Raw genomic sequence first — 6,532 nt, 5'->3', positions numbered from 1 at the left:
CTTTGTGAGATTCATGGTTTAAGGATGTTAATAGTGAACCAAGGGATAGAGATTTTGACAAAGACACATAGTAGGACACTGAGAAGGAAGGAAGGAAGGAAGGAAGGAAGGAAGGAAGGAAGGAAGGAAGGAAGGAAGGAACAGAAAAAGGAAGAGAGGAAGAAGGAAAGAAAGGGAGGGAGGAAGGGAAGGAGAAAGAAGAAACAAAAATAAAGAGAGAGAAAGAGAGAGAGAAAGACTTGTAAGCAGGAACACTTTGAAGGCTTCCTAGGCCTTTGAAAGCCCTACACCACATCAAATTATGCATATTAAAATAAACCAATTGCTAACTTTTTTTACTATAAAATATTGCAATATCTTTTATAATTTTACTTTTGAAATTTGGCTTAACAATGATTTCTTGCAATCTTTTCACATAATCAGGAATTGTGCCAATAATGAAAAATTAGCTTGTGAATTATTTTCAAATAGGTAAAAATCTTGCGATAATAAATGTAACAATTAAAGAAAATAGCATTATAACATCTTTGTAGATTTAATGAGGTACATAATAATTTCATTTTCATGGTTTTCTTTTTATATTGTAAAGCTGATTATATTTTTTAGATCTGCATCATTAGATCTCCAACACCAGCCCTAGAGTAGAGATAAATCACCCTGGTTGCAAATGTCTGACTACGTCAACAGAGCTCAACTATGAACTTAATGGGAATACTTAAAGTACCATGGAAGTGCCATCAGCCATCCCCTCCCCAAGCCATCTTCATACATCCTCACACTAAGCGCAGAAGGTTGTGTCCACTGCAGTAGGCCTCTTCGTGAAACGCCCTCCCCACTTGGAATCTGGCAGAGCCATTGGGCGAGGAGCAGCAGGTGGTGACACCAGTCTTGGAAGCTCCCTGGGCCCAGAGGGAGAGGCACAAAGTGGTTACCAGTGAACATTGTCTATTGGGGTCAACCTGAGCACATTTCCAGACCAGGCTGCAGTAAAAAATTACATTAAACAGTCCTCCTTTTCTGCTGGGGTTGCTATGACAGCCTGGAATTTATAAATCAGACTGGACCTAGAGAAGAATTCTGCCCTTGGCCCAAAAAGTTAGTAGTTTCAAATGGTTATGCTTATGGTCCTTGCTGTTCCTTTGACACCAGCCAGAGAAAAGTATCTCTAAACCAGGGATATGGAAATGTCCTGATAGAAAGGCTATTTTCAAGCTTATTGAAGCTTCATTAGAAGGAATTTAGGTGTGATAGAAGGAACTTCTTAGCAAGAAAAGTTGGAAAATATTACAATAGGGTCCAGAGAGAACCTCACTCAGGAAATCTTTTATAGTTGCTTAGTGTTCTGTAGTTTGCTAAGCACATTCACATAAATTATCTTATTGAACTTTTACAGCTGCCCAGTGAAGTAGTCAAAGTCGATATCATTATATCCAGCAAGACAAGTAAGGAAAGTAAGATTCAATAAGAACAAGAGCAAACAGCTAACAAGCAGCAGAATTGATATTTGAATTTGTACTTTCTGATTCAAGATTTAGCTCTTTGAGTTATACCATGATGATCTCCAAAAAATAAACTAGGTCACATCTGATTTGGATAGTTTAGGAGTAAATTTTTTTAAGCAAGTGATGTTGTAGATGAAGGATTTTTTTTTATAGTGGTAAAATACACATAAAATTTATCAATTTAACCATTTTTAAGTGAACAGTTTAGCGGCATTAAATACATTCATTGTTATGCAGCTATCGCCACCATCTATCTCTAGAACTCCTTTCATCTTGTAAAACTAAAATTCTGTACCCATTAAACACCGACTCTTCATTGCTCCCTGCCCCCAGCTCCCTGGAAATCACCATTCTACTTTCTGTCTCTATGAATTTGACCACTATATACTTCATATAAGTGTAATCATACAATATTTGTCCTTTCATGACTGACTTAAGTCAGTTAGCATGTCTTCAAGGTTCATCCTTGCAGCATGTGTCAGAATTTCTTTCCTTTTTAAGGCCAAATAATATTCTACTGGATGTATAGACCACATTTTGTTTACCTATTCATCTGTTCATGGTTGTTTGGGTTGTTTCCATCTTTTGGCTATTGTAAATGATGCTGCTATGGATATGGGTGTACAAATGTCTCTTTTTGAGTTTCCACCTTCAATTCTTTTGAGTATATAGCCAAAGGCAGAATTGCTGGGTCATATGATAATTCTATGTTTAATTTTTTGAGTAGTCATATCATTTTCCATAGCAGCTGTACCATCTTACATTACCACTAACAGTACACAAGGTCTTAATCTGTGCACATCCTCACCAACACTTATTTTCTGTGTTTTGTTTTTGTTTTTGTTTTTATTTTTTGTTTTTTTGATGTTAACCACCCTAATAAGTGTGTAGATGGATACTTTTTAAATACATGGTTGTCCAGGTCATTTTTTTCAGAAGGTTTAAAGAATAGTCCTAGTGAAACCAGGTTAGCTTCCATTTGACATGCCAGCTCTAAGCCTAGTCGGGAACCTCAAAAAAGCATTCCACTGGTCACCAGGGAAAGCACTTGAATAACTTGAGCAAATCCATGACTTGCTCTTAGGAATAATGAACATGAAGTACAGATCCTTTTGATAGAAATTTTATACACCTTTACTATGAGCAGGAGTTCATTATATGAAGCATATTGGATAAAGGCATCTCCTCTCATAACTAGAGCATGTGTGTGTGCACACACAGGTGAGGGTGTGCATCTACATGGGTGAAGATGAAGGCAGTGAGTTCCAAGAAGGATAACATGGCTGAGGGGAGTGACAGGCTCTCTTCCCAAACAACTCAAGAATCTGGGGATATCATTTCATGTTGGTGAGCTTCCTTTTTATTCTCTATCTATCCCTGCCCACCTCAGGGGGAAAAAGTTAGATTGTACCTTTAAAGGACCTTGAAGAAAGTGCTCTGTGAGCACAAAGAGTAATTACATATGATTCCGTCCAGTGTTATAATTACATCACCTGACAAGACTGTTAGCTTCTCTATAAAGTGGTTCAGAATAGTGGGGAAATCTGGAGCTGGTGAGATTGGGACTGGGAATAATCCTGAATCTCCCAAATTTGGTGTTCAAGCCCTATTCACCTCAAATGCCACCTCCTACATGAAGCAGTCTCTGATCAATACATAGGAAGAAAGAGCTCCCTCTTTTTAAATTCAACAGCACTTCACCTATGCCTTTTTTAGGCCAAAGGCTAATGTTTTATCTTCGGTTATGGTCATTTAAGAGTATCCCTTTAAGGGGATCCCTTTAAAACTGGAGCCCCATGGAGGCAAAATCTAGTTCTGGTCGGCACAGAGTATAAAACAAGTTTTTACTAAAAGCTCCCTAGCAAAGTTCTCTTGCACCTGACTCATTGGCTAGAACTCTGTCACATGGCCTTCCCTGGGGCTAGGGAGGTTGGGAAAGTGATTACATTTTTTAGCCTCTATGGTGGAGGTGTGTTGGGAATGGGGCTGGTGAGCGATTGAATGGGGTCTGCCAGAACTGTCTTTGTGCTCAGCACATATTCTTTGAAGTCAAAGGGGAGAGGCCCCACCCTGAGTCCTGTGCCAGGTTTTGTTCTGTGGGCTTCATTATGTCTATTATAGGTACACACTAAAAACTCCTGGATTGACTGGCTGCTCCAACTGAGAAACAGGGGAAACAGAGAAGAATGACCATCTCAGTTAGTTCATGCCAATTCCTACAATTTACACTCCTAATAATACTTACCTCACATTCATACAAAATAAAGAGTTTATAAAGCACTAGCATCCCTATTTTCTTCAGATAGTAAACTGAGACTCACAGAAGTTAAATAATTTGTTCAAGTAACTCAGTAAGTGACAGTTTCAAGAAGGGATCAGTCCCGGTCTCTTGATGTAATGCCTCCTCTACTACTCTCCACTGCTTCTCTGACAATGGTTTCAGACCACAGTTGTCCTATATCTCACCCAACTCCCAGGAACAGTACAGTCTGGAGAGATGAAAGACAGTGAGTTTGTGTCATTTGTGAGTGTGTGGTGGTTGAGAACTTGAAGTGTGTTTCTCCTCCTCTCCCATTTTCTCAGCTTGGCCAGTGCAGACATCAGTCTTGTCACTGAGCAGCTGCAAGCAGCTGCTGACAGCTCCCAGCATCTCAGCCCACAAAAATATGAGTTCCCCGCAAGACACCAGTGGCATATTCAGGCTTTGGACATATTGTCCTCTCTTTTATTCCATGGCTTCTAGAAAAAAATCCCAGCTCTTCCCTGGGACTTATCACACCTGCTCTCATTTCAGACCTTTTAGGAGAAGATAGAGCCACTCCGTGTGATAATTTTCCACACTGATGGAAAGAGAATGGGTTAGTTGCTAGGCAACTGGTCTCAAGCTTGGCTCTGCCTCTAACTTGAGTGTGACCCTGACATAGCACATCCCCTGGCTGGATCTCAGTCTGCAAATGAGGAAGTTAGATGAAAAAGAACTCTAAGGATCTCTCTGAGCTTAATAGTGGAGACAGCAGCTGCACAGGGGTGGAACTAATGCAGGCTTATATGCTAGAACTCATCTTTTAGGGTTGAATGAATGATAAGTACATGAGAGCTCATGCTAGCTGGGGACAGCAAGTATCTAATGCCCAGCTGGGAAGGTACAAACGATTTCTATCTTCTGGTTTGGGAGTCTGTGTTCTCTGTCATGTGCTTACATGTCACGGAAGGAAATATGCAGCTGGATTCTCAGAAAAATCACCTAGTTCTCTGGCTGCAGAATGAAGCCAGGCATGGGTTTGGTCACCTATGGGATCACAGCAGGCCCCCATGAGACAGTGACAAGATCACTGAACTAGGAATTGAACTAGGGTTCTTATAACTTCCATGCCACCAACTAGCTGTGTGACCCTAGACAAGTTGCTGTTTCTCTCTGAGCTTGTGTCTTTTTGGTAAAATAAGGACAGTAGATTGAATGCCTCTGGTACTGCTTTTAGTCTAATAATTTGAAATTCAGTTCATCTTAATCCTCTCTCATATGACTTTCATATGACAGCTTGTGTTTTGGGCACTTCTGAGTATTTTTAACCAAGAAAAACCTTTTTCTGATTTTGATCTCAACTCTGAGATAGAAAATGATAGGAGGAAGGGAGAAAGCACAGAAATACTTTTACTACTCTTTTTGCTGTGCTTTGAAAGAAGTCACTAGACTTCCATTCACACTTAAATAAAGGAGATACTACCTTTCCTTCTTTGGGAGGCGAAGGAAGCTTCTGCAGATCCTTTTACATGTATCCTGGAGTCATGACATATATTGTTGTATTAATTAAGGAAGAACAGAGAAGGGAGCCAACTTTTGCTGAGTGCCAATGTGCCCTGTGCTGGATGCTTTCTTTATATAATTTCACTTCACATAGTTTCATGTAATCTCAACAACTGTAAGAGAATTCTTGTTGATGAAATAATGTAGGCTGAGAGAGATTAAGAAACTGTCCAATTTAGTCACAGTAAGGAGGGTCGCAAGAATTCAAAATCAGCCTGTCTTGCCCTTTGGTTATGCGAAGATGCAACAAGAACTCAGCAGTCTGTGACCCAGAATATGGCCTTCTCAAGAACCTACCATGCTGGAATCCTGATATTGGACCTTCAGCCTCTCTCCATAACCGTGAGAAATAAATTCGTTATTTATGTATGTATTTGTTTGTTTGTTTGTTTTAGAATCGCCCTATCTTCCTCTAAAGCCTGAACTCTGAGAGGGTTACTTTCGCAGGAATTGAAAGTAAGATGAAGGGAGAAGCTGAGGAACCTCAGGGTTAACTGACCTCAGAGGAGAAGGTGGCATGTAGAATGAAGACTCCACCTGTAAATCCTTAGGCTCAGCAGCTATATGAACCTTCTCTATTTTTCATCTTGGCTCTTTGCTCCCCCACTGGCCCCCTTAAAACTCCACTGAGGTTGAAGGACAGGCCTATGCATCTTGGATCCTAGCAAACAGATAGAAGCAGAAATAATTTCTTCTCCAGCAATTGTCCTACAGAACATACTACCCCCACAAAATCCTTGCCTCCGCAGCTGGCCACGCAGATCAAAGCTAGGGGCTATCCTCTCATGGTGTGGGACCGAGCAAGGTCCAGATGTTCTTGCTTCTCCCCTGCTACCAGGCCTTCTGGAAGAAAACAGCTGCTTTCTCTATCTTGGTGATAACTCCTTATTCCTTAATCTCCATTAGCACACAGGGTTCCTCAGACACAATCGCAGTAAAAATTGTCTAGTCAAGACCCTGAAAGCCATCTGGCGCCTCTTACTGTCCAGCCATAAAAAGACCTAGCACACTGAATAGCCAAATCCAGAAGTATCCTTGAGGGACAGGAAAGAATATGTAAAGATAACCTTGTTTTAATAGAAAATGGAAATGAGACAGAAGTTGGCTCTTTCTTACTGCAGGGAAAGGAATCCTATGAACTCAACTTTTGTTCAGAACAAATATTTATTGAGTCTCCTCTGTATTAAACAGTACTAAGCACTTTCATCACAATCTTTTCTCCTTC

This window comes from Pteropus alecto, unplaced genomic scaffold (genome assembly GCF_000325575.1).
Source record: "Pteropus alecto unplaced genomic scaffold, ASM32557v1 scaffold479, whole genome shotgun sequence".
In the NCBI taxonomy this organism is placed as follows: domain Eukaryota; kingdom Metazoa; phylum Chordata; class Mammalia; order Chiroptera; family Pteropodidae; genus Pteropus; species Pteropus alecto.
Note: the sequence above shows the minus strand (reverse complement) of the source record.